The sequence below is a fragment of the Protopterus annectens genome, chromosome 3.part1 (genome assembly GCF_019279795.1).
Source record: "Protopterus annectens isolate FY-2018-M chromosome 3.part1, PAN1.0, whole genome shotgun sequence".
NCBI lineage: Eukaryota > Metazoa > Chordata > Ceratodontiformes > Protopteridae > Protopterus > Protopterus annectens.
In genome coordinates, this window is record NC_056732.1 from 1,847,828,149 (window position 1) to 1,847,852,237 (window position 24,089).

A 24,089-nucleotide genomic window follows, 5' to 3' on the forward strand; every position below is an offset into this window, starting at 1 on the left:
GTGTGTGTGTGTGTGTGTGTGTGTGTGTGTGTGTGTGTGTGTGTGTGTGTGTGTGTGTGTGTGTGTGTGTGTGTGTGTGTGTGTGTGTGCGTGTGTGTGTGTGTGTGTGTGTGTAGTCTGATAATGAAAGAATGAAGAATTTGTATTCCTCCTCATATTGTCAAGAATAGCATTCCCAACACAATCACTTGAAATAGAGAAAGCTCAATGACTTATTTTGGTTAGTAGGATAGTTATAAGAAATTGAGAAGCAAGTATGCCTACAATCTGAAAAGATCTGCTCTCCCTCAGATGAACACCACGCCCAAACGATGGCATTTGTCACAAGTGATCAGTCTATCTGGTATACATCACAAGGCACTGTGCATATACCTCAGCGACAGAAAACCTATGCAACCTTCTAGAAGCTAAAAGAAAAAAAGGCTGTTTTGATCAACAAGACACGAGTCTTAATAGCTTACTGCACTAACTATGACAGAAATGTATTAAAGTAGCCCTTATTTCAGATTCTTAGAAGACTACCCTCCAATGGGTTCTAAGGTTATAAAATCCAAGAAACTGTTTATGATCTGGTATGAATCAGGCAGTACTGAAATCCCATTCAAATCAAATGAAATGAGACAGGAACAAAAGGGAAGGGGCTAAGTCATGCCACCAGACACACAGCTACTGAGCTGCGAAATGTCACAGTGCTGGCCTCTTCCTCCAGTGAGTAACCTGAAAAAGGGCTAAGTCATGCCACCAGACACACAGCTACTGAGCTGCGAAATGTCACAGTGCTGGCCTCTTCCTCCAGTGAGTAACCTGAAAAAGGGCTAAGTCATGCCACCAGACACACAGCTACTGAGCTGCGAAATGTCACAGTGCTGGCCTCTTCCTTCACTGAGTAACTTGAAAAATTTGTTCAGGAAAGTGTTAAATGTTAACAGTTAGTTTTGATTATGTGAGAGACGACCTGTGACAGTCAGGCAGGACTGCTGAAGGAGAAAGGAGAGTGGCAGTGAAAAGAGAGAGAGAGATGCCGACAGATGATATGACACCCCCAAACCTCATGTAGAAAATGTGAAAACGGGGGTTGATGATGGTGAGTAAGCTATGCCGGTGTTTAACAAAGAGTGGGTTCCAAGTTCAGTGGGACACACCATCAGTAACGCTGACAATGTCATCAGTAATCTGATAGTATTACATCCACAGTATAACCTAGGTTAAGCAGGCCCACCAACAGTAACACTAACAGTGTCATCAGTAATCTGATAGTATTACTGCCACAGTATAACCTAGGTTAAGCAGGACTACCATCAGTAACACTGACGATGTAATCAGTAATCTGATAGTATTATATCCAGAGTATAACCTAGGTTAAGCAGGCCCACCAACAGTAACACTGACAATGTCATCAGTAATCTGATAGTATTACTGCCACAGTATAACCTAGGTTAAGCAGGCCCACCAACAGTAACACTAACAGTGTCATCAGTAATCTGATAGTATTACATCCACAGTATAACGTAGGTTAAGCAGGCCCACCAACAGTAATGCACCATCAGTAACGCTGACAATGTCATCAGTAATCTGATAATATTACATCCACAGTATAACCTAGGTTGAGCAGGCCCACCATCAGTAACATGACAATGTCATCAGTAATCTGATAGTGTTACATCCGCAGTATAACCTAGGTTAAGCAGGACCACTATTAGTAACATGACAATGTCATCTGTAATCTGATAGTATTACATCCACAGTATAACTTAGGTTAAGGAGCCCCACCAACAGCAACACTGACAATGTCATCAGTAATCTGATAGTATTACATCCACAGTATAAAGTACAGTTTTGTACCTACCATAAATGTAGATGTTCGAGTGCGCATACAGCTGCAGTCATCACACTTGGGTTATCCTGCCGCAGGCGGGTCCTCGGTCGGCCAAATTCCAAAGTCTACGTCTGGCGTCGGTTGTCGTAGCTTCTTCCCTGATGTCAGTGCAGCAGGGGTATAAAAGAGGCAGCCAACGCCATTTTCTTCAGTTTTTCTTGCCCCAGATGTCAGGTGCCCCCAGAAAGGAAGGCAAAACATGATGTCATGCAAACATACATAAGTAGATAAATCAAAACAGTAGTTGCAAGCAAATACACCATAAAGGAAAACCCCAAATAAGTTGTATGTTAAAGGTGTTTGTCATAAGCCCTGTCCTAAGAGGGGATGGAGGGAGGGTAACCTGGACTGCAGCTGTATGCACTCGAACATCTACATTTATGGTAGGTACAAAACTGTACTATGTTCATCGTGCATACAGCTGCAGTCATCACACTTGGGTAGAATCCCAAAGCTAAGGAAGGGTGGCTGGTACTAAGAGGAATTAGGAGGGGCTAGAATGCCCTGCAGGACTGCTGTGGCAAAGCCTGCTCTAGGTTTTGAGTATAGTGGAAGGTGGTAGTGTTTGGAGAAAGTGTGCACTGAACTCCAAGTAGCTGCTTCCAAAATGTCCTTAGTAGGGACCCCCCTGAGGAAAGCTGCTGAGGTAGCTGTAGCCCTGGTGGAGTGGGATCTGATGTATACAGGCACTGATTTTCCATGAAATGAATAACAAAAGCGTATGCAGTGGGCTATCCATTTAGAAATAGTCTGTTTGGAAATAGCCTTTCCTTGAGCACCTGTAGCATAGGACACAGAGAGCTGCTCAGATTTTCTGAATGACTTTGTTCTGTCCAAGTAATAACGAAGCTGCCTGTGAATGTCCAAGGAATGTAGTAGCCTCTCTCCTTTGTTCTGTGGGTTTAGATAAAAGGTAGGTAAATGAATAGACTGATTCAAAGCCACACTGGATACTACCTTTGGCATGAAGGTAAGGTTGGTTCGTAAGGAAACCCTGTCCTGATGGAAGATGATGAATGGTTGCACAGCCATGAGGGCCTGTAGCTCCGAAACCCTGCATGCTGAGGTAATAGCCAGAAGGAAGGCTGTTTTCCATGACAGGTATTGTAGCTCTGCTGAAGAAGCCGGCTCAAAAGGAGGCAGTGTCAGCTTCTCCAATATGAAGTTGAGGTCCCAAGCTGGAGCTGGTGGTTTCCGTGGGGGTTTTATATTTTTTGCCCCTCTGAGGAACTGCCTTAATAGGGGATGTGAGAATAAAGGAGGATCCGTATTGTATTGTGCTGAAATGGCTGAAGCGTGGATCTTGATGGAAGAGAAGGAGAGGCCACTGTTTAACATCTCAGTTAGGTACTGTAAAATCTGAGGTATATTTATTACCCAAGGATTCTGACCCTTTGTTTGATTCCAGGAACAAAATCATTTCCATTTGGCGGAGTAGGTTTTTCTAGTGGAGGGTCTCCTGGCCTCCAAGATGACATCCCGTACCTCCTTGGAGAGGAGAGTTTGTTGGTAAACTAAGGCATTCTCCATGCAGCTAGATTTAGCATTCTGAGCTGGCTGTGAAGGGTCTTGTAGTTGTGCTGGGACAACAGAAGAGGAACTTGAGGAAGGATCCATGGTGGTGAGTGTGACAGGCTCTTTAGGAGAGGATACCAGTGCTGTTGTGGCCAGTCTGGAGCAATGAGAATCATTTGTGGCCTCTCTGCTCTGGTTTTTAGTAGGACTTTGGCCAGTAGAGGTAGAGGCGGGAAGGCATAGACTGTCAATGCTGTCCAATTGAAAGAGTGTGTGTCCACTTTCCAGGCCTGTGGATGATAGGTCCTTGAACAAATTTTTCCAACTGGTAATTTCTGTGGGTAGCAAATAGATCTATGTCTGGCTGTCCCCATGCCTGAGTTATCTTTGAGAAGACTTGAGGATGCAACTTCCATTCGTGTGGGTCTGTCATTTTTCTGCTTAAGTTGTCTGCCAGTGTGTTTTCCTTCCCTGGCAGGAATTGTGCCTGTAGTTGAATTTGTAATTCCAGAGCTGTGTTCCACAGGGTCATGGCTTGCCTGCACAGGGGGTATGAATCGTTCCCCTGTTTGTTTATGTACCACATGACTGTGGTGTTGTCTGTCCTTATTAATAGCTGGCCTGGATGCAGTAGGTCTTTGAAGGTCATAAGAGCATTTTGCACGGCTAGCATCTCCTTTTGGTTGATGTGTAGGTGCATCTCTTTTTGGGACCATTTTCCCTGAATACACTGACCTGCCATGTGTGCTCCCCAGGCGTAGTCTGAGGCGTCTGTTGTGATGATTTGAGTTGCTTGTGGTAAACAGAAAAGAAGACCTGTGTTTCTTTGGCATGCTTGAGCCCACCACAAAAATTCCTTTTGAAGGCATGGAATGAGTGGTATAATTGTTTCCAAGCTGTGGCTGTGCTGAGACCATAAGTTTTTTAGGTACCATTGTAGTTTCCTCATAAGCAGCTTTGCAAATGGTATTAGTTTTATTTATTTATTTATTTTATTTTACATTTGTTGACCGGGCTAGTCTAGCTTGATATATTTCCATTTTCAGTAGAGGCTCGGGGAGAAAAGCTCCAACATTAATAGTTAGATCATTACTTAAAATACAGCAACAAGGTTGGTAAACATAGTTGAAACATCGTAAATGAAAGTAGTTCAAATAAGTATACAAAAATCAGTAAAAATGATAAAAAAAAAGTGATCAAAAAAGATATTTACACTAGTATAGAAATCATTAAGAATGGTGAGATGAAATCTATTACACAATAAAAGTGACAGTGTTATTATTTACTAGGTTGTACTAACAATAAGCAGGATGAATCTACGAAATTGCTTCATTGTGGTCAGCAGTTTAGTTCTTCATCATAGAAATTAAAGAAATATGTGTGAAAAAATTGGTAGGGTGTAGAAGTAATCTTAGTAGAGGGAAAGGTTAGTCAGGTTTACAACATGGACATAACCAGTGAGTTTTAAAGTATGTTTTAAGTCTTTGTTTAAAGAGAGGCAAAGAAGAAAGTGTTGTTAGTTCATTTGGAAGGAGGTTCCAGATTTTTTCCCAGTGTGTTAGAAAACAGGGAATCTCCAGCCAAGTTATTAGTTTTGGTTATACTAGCTAGAAGCTTGTTAGAGGAGCGCAGTGAGTTTAGGTTTTTATAAGGGATTATGAGATTGGATAGTATAGGAGTGTTATTAGGTTGATAAAATATCTTGTGGGTCATGGTTAGTTGGGAGATTTTCAGAAGGTTTTGAAGTTCAAGCCAGCCCAGCTGCTTTAAATTTAGACAGTGGTGAGTTCGAAAGGGGTTACCAGTGGCAAATCTGGCGATGCTGTTATAGGCATGCTGTAGTTTGACAAGGTTATTCTTTTTTAGGTTGGTGTATATGGGAGAGGCATAAAGAAGAGTAGAAATTAAATGGGAATGAGCAATTTTGATTTTAGCTGTTGGAGTTAAGAAAGTTTTGATTCGATATAAGGAGCCAATTTTCCTGTTGACATTTTTAATGGTATTATTTATGTGACTATCAAATGTAAGGTTGCTATCAATAGTAATTCCTAACAGTTTAGTTGTAGAGTCAGGGTGTATGATTGTGCTATTATTGGAAATGACAGAGAAATCAATTGGGGTAGACTTATTAGAGGGTGTAAAGAGAAGGAGCTTGTTTTTTTTTGCATTAAGAATGAGACAACATTTTGTGAACCATGTTTCTACTGTGTTAAATACATTCTGAGTCAGGGAATGTAGTACAGATGGTGAGGTTGCTGAGCAAATTAATGTTGAATCATCTGCATATTGAATGCAGATGGCCTGTGGGATTGCTACATGCAGGTCGTTAATAAAAAGAGAAAAAAGAAGTGGGCCTAGAATGGAGCCCTGAGGGACTCCCAGTGTAACAGGTAGAAGGGATGATATATTATTTGCCCAGAGAACTGCTTGTTGTCTATTGGTTAGGTAGAACCTGAACCATTTAATAGCTAAAGAGCCAAGAGAGAAGGATTCAAGAATGTTGATCAGAAGTGCATGGTTAACCATGTTGAAAGCTTTGGAGAGGTCAATAAAGAGTGCACATGAGAGGTTGTTGTTATTACGATTTCTGTTTATAACATCTGTAAAGGATAACAGAGTGGTTGTGGTACTATGAGATGGACTAAAACCATGCTGACATTTAGCTATTATGTTATTTTGTGTTAAATGGTTTAAAAGTTGATGATGAATGCATTTTTCCATGATTTTTGCTAAGGGTGATAAGAGTGCTATTGGTCGATAGTTTGAGTAGTCATTTGAGTTGCCACCTTTGTGAAGGGGAATGATATGGGAGGTTTTCCAGATGTTTGGAATGTAACCTTCCTTAATGGTTCTGTTTATGAGGATGGATATAGGATAGGAAATTACTTTGGCTGCTTTTTGGAGGCATTCAGAAGGTAACTGGTCAGCAGAAGGGGTACAAGGCCTAAGTTTTTGGATGAGTTTGTAGATGAAAGTGGTAGATATTGGTTGAATAGAGAAGTATTGAGACAGTTGCCCTTGTTTGTCTGGCGTGAGGTAGGCCATCTGGGTTGTTGTATTTAAGCTGGCACCCAGGAAAATTATCTGTTGAGAAGGTATTAGTTTTGATTTCTTTTTGTTCACTGTGTACCCCAGGCAGTTTAACAGATTTATTACAAACGCCAGATGTTGCAATAGAAGTTCCTTTCTGTCTGCTTGGATCAGGCAGTCGTCCAGATATGGGTAGATTTGGATTCCTCGTTGTCTGCAGAAGGCAATTACTGATGCCAGGCATTTCGTAAATACTATTGGCGCAGTAGATAAGCCAAAGGGCAATGCAGAGAATTGGTAATGGGTTGAACCTGCAAGAAATCTGAGGTATCTTCTGCAATCTTGTCTGATAGGGACATGCAGGTATGCCTCCTTGAGGTCCAACGTTAACAGCCAAGACTCCTTGCCCAGCAATGGGAAGAAGCTGCTGTAATGTGAGCATCTTGAATTTTGGTACCTCTAGATATGTGTTTCGAATAGATAGGTCTAAGATGGGTCTCCAATCTTTGTCCTTCCTTGGTACCAGAAATAGCCTTGAATAAAAACCTTGACCTTGTTCTTTTGCAGGTACCTCTTGAATTGCTTTCATATCCATGAGAGCGGAAATTTGCCTTTGTGCCTCTGCCCATTGATTTTGTGGCAGGTTTGGCATGCCTCTCATTTTTGGAAGGGTGTGAAAGTGGAACCTGTAGCCTCTGTCTATAATATCCAGAATCCATTTGTCCTGTGTAACAATGTGCCATTTTTTTGAAAATAAGGCCAGTTTTCCGCCCAAAGGTGCTGCCATTATATCTTTGTTTGGCAGGCATAGGGGAAAGTCATTGCGTCTGTTTCCTAAATGACTGTGGTCTGTCTTTTCCACCTCTGGGGGTTGGTGTTTGCCACTGTCTAGCTCTGTAAGATCCTTGAAGTTGTCCTCTGCCCCTTGGGCATCTGTATCTGCCCCTTTGGGGTCTGTCCGTAGCTGGAAAGGACCAATTTTTTGAAGGCCAGTTTCTGCTGAAGCATGGAGGCTGCACCTGCAAGAAATCTTTAACTGTTTGCATAGATTTCGCTTTTTCCTCCATTTTCTTTAGTACCTCCTCAACTGTAACACCGAACAATACATCTTTTTGTAGTGGTGCATCTAATAACTTTGCTTTGATATGATCTGGTAAGGTTTGCTCTTTGAGCCAAGCATGCCTACGTATGACAGACCCTGTGACAGCGGCTCTGCATGAGGCCTCTAAAGCATCAAAACCACACTGCAAGGTATGCTTCCCCACTTGTTCTGCTCCATGCAACAAATCCTGCAACTCTTTCAAGTCTGGTTGTTCTGTCTGTGTCATTTTGCCTTTCAGCTGAGATAGCAAGAACTGCTGGTACTTTAACATATGAAATTGACAGTTTAATGCCCTCATGGTTAAAGTGGCTGATGTATGCACCTTTTCCCCCCACCTTTCTAATGCTCTAGAATCTCTTTCTGAAGGTAAAGGGTTTTTAGCAGTAGAGGCCTTAATCCCCTTGGGACCCTGTGAAATTGTTTCTGGGTCAGCAGTATGGCTTTTATAAAGGAACTGGTGAGAATCAGGAACCCGGTAATACCCGTCTGGTTTAACAGGGGCTGGAGGTAAAGAGTCTGGATTAAGACTGGCTTCTGCGTACACATCATCCAAAATATCTAAGACAGGAGGAATAGCCAGGGGCCTATGCTGGGGAAGCAGTAGAAATTCCCTGAGCCTTTTCTTGGAATCTGAGTAATCTTGGCCTTCCCAGTGGAAGTGCTCTCTCAGTGTATGCAGGGTTTCCCCAAAAGGGAAGTCCTCAGGGGGGGAGACCGAGGGAATAGACTCCTCAGCATCCGAGTCTTCAAATGGGGAATAGGTGTAATCCTGGTCCTCGGAAAAGTCTGAAGTAATAGAAGCCAGATCTGAGGAAGGGTAGTCTTCCTCCAACCTGGGTCTTTTGTCTGAGGGGGGTTGAGAACCCCTGATGAGAGTAATCAAATCCTGAGCCATTTTAAGCATCTGTTTTTTAGGCATGGGGCCTTGAGAGGGGGTCTGAGGCCCTTGTTTTTTAATTTTCATTGCAGCTTTAGACTTAGTGAATGATTTAAAAGAGGAGGTGGTAGGCCTGAAAATGCCTTCAGAAATGGCAGGCCTAGCTGAAATTTCGGTTTCCCCGCCAAGAGTGGCGTCAGTATCTGCAGTGGGAATGGAGACCGAGGATCCTGCGGCCTCGGGTACTGAAGTCACCGGTAAAATAGTTTAATCGGTAGTCAGGTGCCTCGCTGAGAACCGGAGAACCGGTAGTCGGCCTAAGCGTGATCTCAGTACTCGGTGCAGGCCTCGGATGCCTATCCTTATCCTTGCGTCTTTTGCCTAAAACTGGCATCGGAGCATCCAACGACATGATATAATTAAATTTTTTGCCAAAATAATGAAGGGCGAACTCCACCCAGCGCTTAATAGTGCGCTTGTTAAACCTAGCACAAAAACGGCAGGCCGAGACGTCGTGGTCTGGCCCTAAGCAAGGTATACAGTAAGAGTGAAAATCCTTATGCGGTATTTGCTTCCCACAAGAAATGCAATTATTAACTTTGTCTGACATCGGTCTGAGGCAAGAAAAGTTTCAACGGGTACTTAGCTTTAAAGAAGACTTGGCTGAAATACTGTTCAGAAATCTCAGGAGCTGGCCGACTGGCACTTGCGAACTGCTTCTGCCGGGCACCGCGGCAAGAAAGACTGAAGAAAATGGCGTTGGCTGCCTCTTTTATACCCCTGCCGCACTGACATCAGGGAAGAAGCGACGACAACCGACGCCGGACCTAGACTTTGGAATTCGGCCGACCGAGGACCCGCCTGACGGCAGGATAACCCAAGTGTGATGACTACAGCTGTATGTACGATGAACATCCTAGGTTAAGCAGGACCAACATTAGTAACATGACAATGTCATCAGTAATCTGATAGTATTACATCCAGAGTATAACCTAGTTTAAGCAGGACCACCATCAGTAACATGACAATGCCATCAGTAATCTGATAGTATTACATTCACAGTATAACCTAGGTTAAGAAGGCCAAACAACAGTAACATGACAATGTCATCAGTAATATGATAGTATTACATCCACAGTGTAACCTAGGTTAAGCAGGCCCACCATCAGTAACATGACAATGTCATCAGTAATCTGACAGTATTACATCCACAGTATAACCTAGGTTAAGCAGGCCCGCCATTAATAACATGACAATGTCATCAGTAATCTGATAATATTACATCCACAGTATAACATAGGTTAAGCATGCCCACCAACAATAACACTGACAATGTCATGAGTAATCTGATAGTATTATATCTAGAGTATAACTTAGGTTAAGCAGGACCCCTATTAGTAACATGACAATGTCATCAGTAATCTGATAGTATTGCATTCACAATATAACCTAGGTTAAGCAACCCCACCAACAGTAACACTGACAATGTCATCAGTAATCCGATGGTGTTATAGCCAGATTATAACTTGGGTTAAACAAGCCCACCATTAGTAGCATGGCAATGGCATCAGTAATCTGATAGTGTTGCATCCACAGTATAACCCAGGTTAAGCAGGCCCACCAACAGTAACACTGACAATGTCATCAGTAATCTGATGGTGTTATAGCCAGATTATAACTTGGGTTAAACAAGCCCACCATTAGTAGCATGGCAATGGCATCAGTAATCTGATAGTGTTGCATCCACAGTATAACCCAGGTTAAGCAGGCCCACCAACAGTAACACTGACAATGTCATGAGTAATCTGATAGTATTATATCTAGAGTATAACTTAGGTTAAGCAGGACCCCTATTAGTAACATGACAATGTCATCAGTAATCTGATAGTATTGCATTCACAATATAACCTAGGTTAAGCAACCCCACCAACAGTAACACTGACAATGTCATCAGTAATCCGATGGTGTTATAGCCAGATTATAACTTGGGTTAAACAAGCCCACCATTAGTAGCATGGCAATGGCATCAGTAATCTGATAGTGTTGCATCCACAGTATAACCCAGGTTAAGCAGGCCCACCAACAGTAACACTGACAATGTCATCAGTAATCTGATAGTATTATTTCCAGAGTATAATTTAGGTTAAACAGGCCCACCATTAGAAACACGACAATGTCATCAGTAATCTGATAGTGTTACATCCACAGTATAACCTAGGTTAAGCAGGCCCACCAACAGTTAACACTGACAATGTCATCAGTAATCTGATAGTATTATTTCCAGAGTATAATTTAGGTTAAACAGGCCCACCATTAGAAACATGACAATGTCATCAGTAATCTGATAGTGTTACATCCAGAGTATAACCTAGGTTAAGCAGGCCCACCAACAGTTAACACTGACAATGTCATCAGTAATCTGATAGTATTACATCCAGAGTATAACCTAGGTTAAACAGCCCACCAACAGTAACATGACAATGTCATCAGTAATCTGACAGTATTACATCCACAGTATAACCTAGTTTAAGTAGGCCCACCATTAGTAACATGACAATATAATTAGTAATCTGATAGTATTACATCCACAGTATAACCCAGGTTAAGCAGGCCCACCAACAGTAACACTGACAATGTCAGCAGTAATCTGATAGTATTACATCCACAGTATAACCTAGGTTAAGCAGGACCACCATCAGTAGCACTGACAGTATCAGGATAGCAAACAAGTCAGTACAGCTACTACGGGGTAAGTTCTATGGTGTGAGACAGACTGATGCAGAAAAAAAATATTAATAACATAAAAACATTGTTTAAGTTATTAGCAAACAGCAACCATATGTGCTATTGTTTATTCTCATAAGCTTTCCTCATACAAAAAAGCACAGACAGTTAAGAAAGGATTACACATCTTTCAGCAAAACATACAGCTGTGTAAGAAATTACCATAACAGTAGCTGTCCTACGTATCTCTGTTGCAGTACTCCTTACTATAGGGATAGGCTGGTGCGGGTAGCTGTATATCCAGGCAGCATACCAAAGCCCTGGCTCTTTCATCCTCCATACATCAGACGGATGACTTGTGTCCAAAGTGTAAGGTACATAAGTGATGTACAACCACAAAACCCTCAGAACTAAATTGCCTCAAAAGAACAGGAGCAGCAAATGAGGAAAAATGGAACATGGTACATATACAGCCAGAAAAAAGAAAAGTCATCCCCTTGCCAATAGATAAAGAGAAAACTCCAAAAGGGGAAGAAGGGATGGAATACTGGAACAGTGATAAGTAGGACATCTACTGTTATGGAAAGTTCTTACACAACTGGACCATGTCCTTCCTTTAATCACTGTTGTAGTATTCCTTACTATAGGGATAGTACTAAAGCTACTTTAAAGAATTGATAGACAGTTCTTACACAACTGTTGTAGTATTCCTTACTATAGGGAGAGTACTAAAGCTATGTTAAAGAATTGATGGAAAGTTCTTGTAGTATTCCTACTATAGGGATAGTACTAAAGCTACTTTTAAGAATTGATAGACAGTTCTTCTATGTTAAAGAATTGATGGAAAGTTCTTACACAACTGGACCATGTCCTTCCTTTAATCACTGTTGTAGTATTCCTTACTATAGGGATAGTACTAAAGCTACTTTAAAGAATTGATGGACAGTTCTTACACAACTGTTGTAGTATTGCTATGTTAAAGAATTGATGGACAGTTCTTACACAACTGGACCATGTCCTTCCTTTAATCACTGTTGTAGTATTTCTTACTATAGGGAGAGTACTAAAGCTACTTTAAAGAATTGGAGGATGAAAAAGAAACTGATGAACCCTCCAAAAAATGGATGATGGACCAAGTAAAACCTGTTCTGGCCCTTGAAAATACATTCAACTTGTAGTGCTTAGTAAAAGTAAGCACAGAAGACCATGCAGTACCTTCCAGAAAGGATATATCATTGAAACTCTTAAAAAAGCTCCAGAAGAGGCAACCACCCTTGTACAATGAGCTTGCATGGATTTAGAAAGCTGTTTATCATGGCAAGAGTAACATAATGAAAGGTCTTTAGAAATCCAATAAGAAATGGTTTGCTTGGAAACTCAAAAACCCAGTTTCTTACCTAAAAAGAAACATAATGGTGCTTAACTTGTTTAATATTTTTAGTCTTATCCAAGTAATCTCTGAACTGTCTATACATATCCAAATGGACAAGCCACTCACTGCTATTTGGTGAAGAAGGAAAAGAGGGGACCAATTAGGGGTCATATTCAAGGATCCATCATCAACAACCTTAGGCATAATGTCTCTGTGGAAAAACTAAAAAGGGGGAACAGCTATATGAGCCTGAAGTTCTGAGACTCTTTTAGCAGAAGTCAGAGCCACCAACAAGACAGTTTTCCAGGTACACAATTTCAAAGTGGAAGTATCTGCTGGTTCAGAAGGTGGCTGAATTAAACATAGCTCATGTCTTAATAAGGAGGAGTGACGATTGGGGAGAGATGGGCAAAGGCTGCCAGCCTAGTCAAATAGAATTTGATATATAATTCTGGCATTTGTAAATAAATGTAAAATACAGGCATGTTTTCTTGAGTGTAAAAGAACACTGTGAAATGTGGAACTGCAAAATATGTGACAACATTGTACTCTACTGGCCCAGTGAAGCATGTTGTGACCCTTTCATGTTAGAATTTGGCTCCAGTGCGTCTGGATGAAGGTTTCATGCCCATTGTTTTAAGGCTAAAGTTTATGACCAGAATTTAGATGTGGAATGTGCTTTATTGCTCTAGTTTCTGTTAGAATATACATGTGAAATGTCTTCTATTGTTGTAAGTTTCTGAGCAGGTGTTAGATTGCTAAATAATGCAGTTTGTTTGCCTGGGAAAACCTAATAGTATCAACATGATGTAATTTGGGAGGGCCTTAGAGACATGTTTGTTAGTAATGTTTAAATACTATTTCTCACAAGAGACTACAAAGCATTTTGATCTTGATATCCAACTTACCAGCACTCTGCCTTATGCTCACATGTAAGTTTCTAGCACTGTGATTTCTTGTAGGAATAGTTAAAGTTAGTAAAGATTAATTAGGTATTTTTCTTTGAAATCAGACCTGTCCTACTGTATTATTTTAAGTTTCTGTGTGATCTCTGAACTCTTAGATATCTCTGTGGTGTAGTAGTTTTGTCTTGTGTTTTAAGTATTTATTATTAAATATTTTAAAAACCTTCTACCTGTGGCTGGTTTGTGTAGAAATAAGCTCTAGAGTACATTGCATATTTATAGAGTTTATTGTAATAGGCCACTCTAATAAGCCTTAGACTATATAGTCACATTACCAATTGGATAATAATATTGCACAGTAATAATTGGACGCCATTTTAAGGGCCTTTTAGTAGCTGATATTATTAACTGGGTGGTGGCAGTAATTACTACCGTATGGTCTAGGTAAAGGGGCACAGCTGGAGAATATGTGTCAGCCTTTCCCAGGAGTGTCTGTGAAGTTGTATAAATACTTATCTCAAAGTGTGTGTGTGTGGTGTGTCAGCTACTTGGCAGGGACACGAAGCACTGGTTGGACAGAGACGGTACTGGAGGTTTTAGCTTGCCCAGCTAGGCTGAAACCTGGACCCTATAACTGTGCCAGTGGGGAGTCTTATTGGGGACCTGGTGAACAAGGGAGCAACCAACCCCAGACTGACTGTGAACTCTGTGTGCACTTAAGGGAAATTGTACTTTACTGTGCGTATTAGTTATCCTTTCCTCTCTTCTATGAGACTACCTCCCTGGTGTTAGTGGTGAGGATTGAGGCTCCTTGATTGCTGGGCCAGGGCACAGTCGCCACAGGAGGAATGGAGTTTCTTGGAGGCAGAATATGAAGGACATCTTTTAGAAACTGTTTGACCTCAGATCTAGGAGAAAGTGGTGGATCCAGAGGCAGAGATGTAGAAATGGATATCAAATGAGCTTTAACAGAAGAATATACCCGACCATTAATTGGGCAACTTGCAGGAATATGATGGAACAGCAGAAATATCCACCAAAAGAGGATCCTGTTAATTCTTGTGACACCAAAATGAAAAGCTCTATTATTAAGCAACATAACATTTTCTAGTAGTGTTTTTTCTTGCTCTCTGCAAAACCAGAAGCTCATCCTCAGAAAAAAATTATGCCTAAAAGGAATCAAAACCCTATTACCCAAATTGTCATTTGCAGAGGGAGAAGATGAGGGTGAATTAGAGAGCCCTTGCCCTGTGTGAGTAGATCCATCCATCCTGTGAGGTAACTTGTGATGATTGCCTCTGGCCAAGTGAAAAAGAAGGAAAAAACAGTGTTGTCTTACTCAAAAGAGAGTTGTCAACATGATTTTGAGTCAGTCCAATGTGATCTTGTGTATGATTTTGGCAACAGAGGAAAAGGGAGAAATGTATATAGGGACATCCCTCTCCAAGAGAAAGACATGGCATTGAATTTCCAAACCAGAGGACTTGCCACCCTGGAACAGAACTTAGGGAGTTCTCTGTTCTGATGGGAGGAAAACAGATCCACTTGACGAGCAGTCCACTGATAAACACTGCCCAGTAAAACCTCTCTGTTTAATACAAAGTCATGAGGATCTGCCCTGGACCTGTTCAGACTGTTTGCCACTACCTTTATTTCCTGAGGGAATATAGACTACCTGAAGTATCAAGTGATGGTGTATAGCAATGTACCATCCTATGACAGCTAGTCTAGAAAGGTTTTAAGACTTTGTCCCTTCTGTTTGTTTATATACCACATAACAGTGTTGTTATCCATAAAGACCCTGAGTGGATCTGGAAACCTGAGGTAATGCAGGGTCAGAATAGCCAGTACCAAAGCTATCATTACCTGGACACTGATATGCTCTGCTGCATCTTGAGGAATCCAGACACCCTGAACCTTGACACTGTTGGAACAAGCCCCCCCAGACTAGGTCTGAAGCATATGTAAACAACTTCTGAGTGTGGGGGGGATACCTGGATTTTCAGATATCTGGCTGATCCACCAAATAGATTCCTTCCTTAGACAAGGCAAGAGAGGAATTTGAAATTCTAAGGGATCACAATGCAGAAGCCAAATTACCTTCAGATATCACTGTAACTTCATTGTATAGAGCATGGCAAAGGGAACCATGGGGAAAGTGGATGGCATGAACCCTAGGGCTCTTATAAACTCTCTTGGTGAGGTCTCTTACAAAGGAAGAAGGGACTGAAAGAAACACATCAAAAAAAGAGGAATTTGGGAAGAGGAAGAAAAGCCATCATGGTAAGAGTTTGAATCCTACAACCCAAAATAAACGGTCTCTGAGAAAGCATCAGACTTGTCTTCTTTAGCTTTAGAGTAAAGGCTGCAGTGCAAAGAAGCAGCTCTGTGAATTCTATGTCCAGCAGAGCAGCCTGCTGAAAAGGAGCTTGAATGAGAGGGTCACCCAGGTAAGGAAACATCTGAATACATGAAGTCTGCAAAAGACAATATCCAGGGCTAGACATCTGGTAAATAATCTCAGGGCTATAGAAAGAGGAAATGTTAAAGCAGAAAATTGATAATGTGAGGAAGATACAAAGAACATAAAAAAATTCTTAAAGAGAGTGAATAGGAATATGGAGAGAAGCATCCTTCAGGTCCAGAGAAACCAGAAAGGCCTGAGTTAGAAGCAGAGGGACAATAGACTGAAAAGTTAACATTTTGAAAAATGGAACTTTCAGAAAAATGTTAGGAAAGTAGATGTTTGGAATGGGCCTCCAAGATCCCTCCTTGCTGTGACCCAAAAACATCCTGGAATAGAAACCCTTGTAACTCCAGCAAGGAGGCACTGGCTGAATAGTACCTTGAGCTAAGAGGTCCTGAAGTAGAGTCAGAAATGAGGCAACTGACAAGGAGGAGGCTGAAGAATGCCTGAAAAGGGAGAAAGGGACTTCCACTCTATCTGGTAGCCAATGTGAATTATAGACAGAACATGTATGTTGTGATATTTGCCAAATCAGAAAGGACAGAGACAACCTTCTGAGAAAATGAATCTGGCTGAGGGGAAGAGGAGGCTATTCAAATGGAAGTAGGCTTCTCCTGAAAGGAAGACTTTGTCCTCTAGACCTATGACTTGGTTTTTCAGGGAAAAAACTTTTAAATGGTATTTTACCTTTAAAGGTTGTTTTGAATGTTTATGCACAAAAGGACCTGTTTTAGAGAGAGAGAGAGAGTTTCATATTTAGGAACAAATAAAAGAAAAATCTGTTTAATGTCTTGCATGACCTTCCCCTTGCCTTGCAAAGTTTTAATGAGATTTGCAGCAGAAAAGCCAAACAGCTTCTGGGTATCCAGAGCAGAATATAATAATTTTGCCTATACATCATTTGGGAGGGAATGAAGCCTAAATCAGGACTACCTTTGATGAGTGACTCTATACAGCTGCCCTAGATGAAGCATCATCATCATCATCATCAAAGCTACACTTAATTGAATGTCTAGCTATTTTATTTGAGAAACAGAACTAAGCAAAGAAAGAGCTGATGTTTTATTATCAGACTCAAGAATGTCAGCTAAAACACCAGTTTGGAAACAAGGGAACATGCATATCTGGTCATATGTATATGATAACTGACAACCCTAAAAGCTAATGTAACAGAGGTATACACCTCCTTTCCAAATCTGTTCATGGCTCTGCCTATCCTTGTTAGATGGCAAGAGTTGTGATAATGTAACAGAGGTATAAGCCTTCTTTCCAAAGCTGTTCATGGTTCTACCTATCCTTATTAGATGGCAAGAGTTGTGAAGAAGCAAGCAGTTTAATGGTCTTGTCAAATGAGAAGGAAATGACAGGGGGGTCTGATACGGAATTCTAATACAGAAACTTCTGAGTCTCAAGGACCTATAGAATCTGTCGGGCTTTTTAGTAACAGGCAGCTGAGACTCACGGCCCAAGAAGGAGATATGAAGGTATCTTATAAAGCCTCAGGAACAGGCATTGCATGAGATCTAGGAGAATCCATCTAAAGGAGATCATAATATCTCTTCTGAACCTCAGACATCTGGGAGCTTTTTGACTTAAATGTTCCATCACTTTCAGAATAGTATCCCCAGAGGAAAGTTCTTCCACCAGGGAATTGGGGGAAATGGTATCCTCCTCATCACAGCCCAAAGGAAAAGGTGAATTAATCTGGGATGAATAACCTACAGACTCCTCCCCAGAAACTAAATCTTAACCATCAGAAGTTTCACTGGTCCTTTTTCAAGGAGTGGAAGTAATAGAAATCCCAAAGGAAGAAGGAAAAAGGAACTGACAATCTTTGAGAAGGCTTTAAAACTATATGGGCTTTAAAACTACCTGTGGTGAAATCTTATCCCTCCTTGTGGGGGTCCCTTGCAACACGAGTAACTGATCTTGTCTTCAGTTTCTTTTTAACAGGGACATCTACCCTGACAAACCTTGGAGATTCTGAACCTTGATGTACCTCTATGAGGGAACCTGGTATTTCTTCCCTCACTAAAAATTGTGCAACCCCCCCCCCCCCCGGTACTTCAAAAATTACTAGCTGTGGTTTCCCCTTCTGTCCTCAACTGATGTTGGCTCAGGCTCAGAGGATATGCGAGTTGCATATCCCAAATTGACCTCCAACTACAGAGGGGGGCAGGCATCTGAACTGGACAGTCTGCAGTCTGTTTACCCAACATGATAGGGACACCCAGCAGATGCTGGACAGCACAAGCTTCCAGTCTTAATTCCTTTGACTACTTTTTTAAAAGAGGCTGGCCATCCAGACAGGATGATTCTGAAGCCATGGTTCCTTGTACACAGAGTTTCAGGTGCAGGTTTTCTAGGTAGACAGAAGGAGAGGAAAGACTCAGGGTCTGAGGAACAAAGGTCTTGCAAACAAATCTATGCTGATGGTCATGCTCTGTCCCTAAATAAAAAAGGCACTTATGTCTATCCTTACAAGGAATCTGCTTCCCACATTGACAGTCTCCTTTTCTGGATGATATCCACCTACAGCAAGACAAGCTAAGAGGAAAAAGGAAGAGTCCCCAAGCAGGGTACTTAACTGCCCTAGGCTCAGGGAACTGTACTAGATGTACGACCTTCAAACCAAAGTCAAAACGCTGTGTTCTGGCTGGTGGCAAAGAAGTTCTGAGGGTTTTGTGCTTGTATATCGCTTACATATCTTACTCTTCAGACAAAGGACATGCCTCTAATGTACAGCCCATGGAAGGGCCCAGGCATTGGTATGCTGCACAGACATACATCTACCATTGGCATGATATCTATGCATCTACCAGAGCTCTCCAATCTGAAGATAAACAACTAGTAACTTTGTACAGACCAAACAAAATGGCTGGTCAGTGTCACTATTCTTACACAGTCGCAAAAGTCTGGAATGTCTTACCCACAGATATCAGAGCCATATCAAACCACAAAAGATTTAAACACACACTAAAAAATGTCCTCTTCAAAACAGGTATCTGCTCTTGTTCCAAAACCATTTAGCCCCTTTCCCTAGTTCTGTTCCAAAACCATTTAGCCCCTTTCCCTAGTTCTGTTCCAAAACCATTTAGCCCCTTTCCCTAGTTCCTTATATTTCCCATATCTCCTCCTCTTCTCTCCTCTCCTTGCCTTACCCTTACTCTTTCTTTTTCACTTTTATTCCTAGTCTCCCTTTCTTGAATATACACTCAACCTTCCTGTCCCCACCTCATGTCCTCCCACCCCCATTTCACCCCCCCATATTTTGTCCACCTTAGACCGTTTTCCTCTAGAAAAATGTGGCTTTCTACTATTCCTGCGAAACTTTCTCCATAACTTTTCTACTTTTTCAACCAATGCATGTGTCCTTTTTATCACGTATGTCCCAGTGTTATTTAATTCTAAACTCCCTTGCATCTCCTCATCTCTCCTTTTATGCTCCCCTGTTCTATTTAATTCTAAATTCCCTTAAAACTCCCTATTCTTCTTCCACTAACCCTTTTAGGAGATCGGAACATTTTTCATAACAAGTTTTAGCGTGCAAAGTCCATCTTATATGCCCCCATGCGTACTTTGTTTCCCTAATTCATATCTTTGTGTAAAACTGCAACTAGCCTTGCTTGTTCTTTTCAAAATGTTATGCTAAATGTAATATAAACATCAGCTATCTGTTCTTCACTTGTCTCTCTTTATTTATTTATTTACTTACTGATATTTGTTAACCGGAAAAGTCCACTGGGATAAAAATCCATTTTCAGTGAAGGCCTGTAAACTTTATATTAAATGCAAAGCTTATGTTTCTTCATATCTTTTCTCCCTGGGTCTCCACTGAAAATGAGTTTCTCACCCAGATGGCCTTTCCCAGTTACCAAATATCAAATAAATAAATATTGCTATAGTAAGGAGTACTACAACAGCGATTGAAGGAAGGACATCTGAACATTCTGAAACAATCTTTAATAAAACAAGAAACAGAGTCAGAATAAGTGTTTAGGGAACCACACATTTTTACCCGAATTAAAATGTGATGTTACAGGAAGGTTTGTATCCTGTCAACAAAACAGATTTCTAATCAAAACTGTAAACACTATGTCCATGTGTGTAAATACACTCTGATATGCAACTGCACTTTTTTGTGATTAAATTGAACTTACCACAGCAGTAGATGTTCAAATGATTGCTGCTGCAGTAGCCTTAGCTATATTGGTTATATCTTGTCAAGGATATAACAGCCGGCCAGCTTCCAAAGCTTCAAGACACCTTCTATGCACTGAAACTGTTAAGCAGCTCAAGCTGAGCTGACTAAAAAATAAGCTTGGGCTCAATGCCCTTCAGAGCTTTCCTGCCAGCAGACAGAGGGAGGCGGAGTCCAGAAAGGACAAGACTAGAAATAAAAAAATAACTTCACTAAATTCCACACCCTGGCATAAAAAACACACCAGAAAATAAGCGAGATGGAGGGAGGGAGCAGCTACTGCAGCAGTGATCATTCAAACATCTACTGTTATAATAAGTACTATGATGTCCTTCCACTCTGGGCCAGTAATCAAGGAGCCTGAACAGTTACCACTGACACTGGTGAGGGACATTGGATCAAAGATAGATACACAAAGTATTTCCAGATGCAGCTCTCTGCACCAAGCACAATTTCCCTTAAGAGCACACAGGGAATACACACACAGTCCAGGGGCTGTATTTCTCTCTCTCCTGGCCTCCAAAAAGACTCCACACTTGCACATCTGTAGAGTTGGGTCCTCAGTCAAGTGTCCAAGCTAAGTCCTCCACCACCATCTCTGTGAAACCAGCACTCTGTGTCTCTGCTCCAAGCAGCTGACACACACACACACACACACACACACACACACACACACACACACACACACACACACACACACACACACACACCTGGGAAAGGCTGGCACAGATTTAATCACTCTGCTACCCTTTGCCCAGACTATAACGTAGTTACTGCTACCAGACACGCCAAAGCCAACTACTTCAAGGCTCTAACAATGGTACTCAGGTATACTGAGTGAAATTAATACTAATAGAAATGGTAATGCTGGCCAAACAGCACAGCTTTCAGGAGTGGTCACAGTGTCACTGTGTGTATGTATTTGTTGTTTTATTAACTGACATTATTTATAACAATATTTTACAACATACATATATCCCAATATTTTTACTATTTGTAATGGTTTTTAGATTTTTAGATATGTGTTTAGACACGTGCTTAGCCTTTTTCATCTTTTTATTTACCTATTCATGCATAATATTAGCATATTATTACAGCAATTGAGGTTATTGGTTGTTTTTTTCTGTGCCAAGTTACTTTAATAGAAATTCATTAATCAATTAATTCAATCATTTTTTAACAATGTAATTAGCTTATTAAGTATGTACATATGTAAAGGATGGCCTTGTTACTATTTCTTACACTCTGATGATGCCCTAATGTTGATGGGTGAAAGTGCTTAGTACTATTGTTTTATATCATTTTAATTTATTCAATAAATCAGTTCATGCGGTTCACTGTGTGGCTTTATTTCCTTATTGGTTTTATTTTGCTTTTTTATCACATACATCTAGTCATCTGAATTCTAGTTACCATACTATCCCCTTTACTACAAACTGAACCAAAATCTCACACGTGTTACCATACACACAGAAAGAGCTTTGCTAAGATGTGTTTTAGCATCTGGAAGCCATAAAACCATTACAACACTTCCACCCTTCTGGGGTAACAATTAGTTCACTGCTAAGAACAGTACAGCAGGATTCCTAGTCCTTGTTTTACAAATATTTTGTCTCTGGCTGCAACCGGAATTGTTCACAGGTTCATAGGTAGGTACTGGGCTATCTGCCCGAAGGCATATATTAGCTAGCCACGTTGTGCGGTATTCACCACCCCTTTTGTTAGCTCCCTAGGCCCTTGATCTAGCAGCTAGTACCCTTGGCCCCTATCTAGTAGAGCTGTTGGTATGATCCCTGGTGTGAACTTTCTGTTACCTATCCACTCGTCAAGGTTCCTCTTGAAGAGTGATAGTGAGGGGCTCTGTCTTATGTAGATCGAGACCTTGTTCCATAGCAAGGGAAGTCTTTGCAAAGGAAGTCTATCCCTCCAGCATGTTCTATTCATTGTTGTGCTGAGGTTTATATCCCTAGAGCGTGTAGCTCGAGTAGATTTTGTTTTGCTAAGATGAAGCATGTTCAACAGTTCTGGGTTGGACATGGCTCTGTATGTCAGACTGAGATCGCCTCTGAGAAGGCGGTATGCAACAGAGAAAAGCCTTAGTTTTTTTCAATCGTGCTGCATAGGGCAACTGTTTGAGGCCAGTAATCCTCTTAGTGAGGTACCTCTGTGGTCTCTCCAGCTGCTGGAGATGCCTAGCCAGGTACATTCCAATTGGTGCATTGTACTCAATAATGGGTCTGATGAGGGAATAGTAGAGGGGCACCACTACATCCTTAGATCTTGATGCAAACTCTTTCATGATCAGATGGGTCACATAAAAGGATTTTCTAACCACCTTGTCAACATGGTTATCAAAGGAAAGCTGACTACGTACTTGGGTCCCTAGATCCCTTATTACTTCTTCAGATTTCAGGGGGTTACCTCCTATGTGGTAGTTCGTGGGTACTCTGTTTTTTCCAAAGGGGATTACTACGCATTTTTTAGCATTTAGCTTGAGACCATGGCTTTGACACCATGCATCAGTCTCATTAAGGCCCTTCTGGAGGATATCCATGTCGGCCGGAGACTCTATTATAGCACCCAGTTTGCAGTCATACGCAAACTTGGTCAGCCACAGCCCTTCAGTGTTTGCCTGTACTTTTGAAGTATATGTCAAACAGGAGAGGTGCCAGGACAGAGCCCTGAGGCACACTGTTCATTACTGGTCTGGATTCGGACATGGATCCCGCTACTCTTACTTTGGGGGATCTGTCCGAGAGCCAGTTTGTGATCCATCTTGTGACGTAAGGGTTTATGCCCAGGTTGGTGAGTTTATCAATAATACCCGAATGGGGTATGGTATCAAATGCTTTAGCAAGGTCAAGGTAAGCCATGTGTACCTCCTTTCCCTTATTTATAGCCTGAGTAACTGTCTCAAAGAAGTCCACCAGGTTCAGGAGGCATGATCTGCCCTTGACGAAGCCGAACTGTGTGGGGTCAAGTGTTTGGAGGTTCCCAATCTCTCCATTTAGGAGTTCCATAATGATTCGCTCCATTGCCTTACAGATCAGACTGGTCAGAATTACTGGTCGGTAGTTCCCAGGGTCAGTTGTGGGCCCACCCTTGTGCAGTGGAACCACCATTGCTGTGTGCCATTCTATGGGCACATATCCTGTCAAGAGGCTGAGACTGAACAGGGTATTCAGATGCGGGGTTAATTCATTTTGGAACTCGTATGTCACAGCCCGGGACACCATCTGGTCCCATGGAGGCAGTGTTTTTAGCTTTAGATAGAGCCTTATTAACCAGCATATCAGTAATAATTGGAGTTACACAATGCCCTGGAATAGTAATAGGCCCTGTAGGTGGTGAGGGGGGGGGGAGAAATCTGCACTGAACCTGTCAGCCACTGTGTTGGCAATGTCAGTGGGGTCAGTGTATTTTGTTCCATTTTGTACTAGCTCAGAACAGACCTGAGCATTGCCATTTAGGTTTTTGACGTAACCATAGAAGGCCTTATGGTTATCCTTGGCATACTTGGCAACCTTCTTTTCGAAACTGGCTTTAGTTGACTTGATGAGGGCCCTCAATTTCTTACTAATGCTGATCAGAGATGATTTTTCTACTTGAGATTTGGCCTTTTTTAGTATAAGTCTCCTCCTTTTATTGTATAGTTTGCTTATGGCCAGGGTCCACCAGACTGGTTTCTTCTTGCTTGAGGAAGGAGTCTTGGTTTTATTTGGGATAGCACGGTCCATGCAATCCTGAAGATGTATATAAAGTGCCTTGGTGTAGGATTCTGCATCCTGGATATCATTATCCTTCTGCAAGCTTTCCACTTCTGACGCAAGTAGTTTGAAGTTTGCTTTGGAAAGGTTTTTTACGATGGTTTCTTTGACTGGGGGAGGTGGAGGGGTGAGGACGTCCAGGGTTATCAGTTTGTGGTCTGATCTGACCAGAGAGGAAGTGATAATGGGTGTGGTACAATGGGCGCCCATATTTGTGAGGACTAAATCCAATATGTTGCCCTTCTAGTGGGAG

General features: G+C 41.5%; 1 protein-coding gene across 1 annotated transcript in view; it reads right to left on the minus strand.

The window, feature by feature from the left end:
• LOC122797917 (zinc finger protein 302-like) overlaps positions 1 to 24,089 on the minus strand; it is a 116,271-nt gene that overhangs the window by 25,908 nt on the left and 66,274 nt on the right. The gene's annotated exons all lie outside the window — the stretch shown is intronic.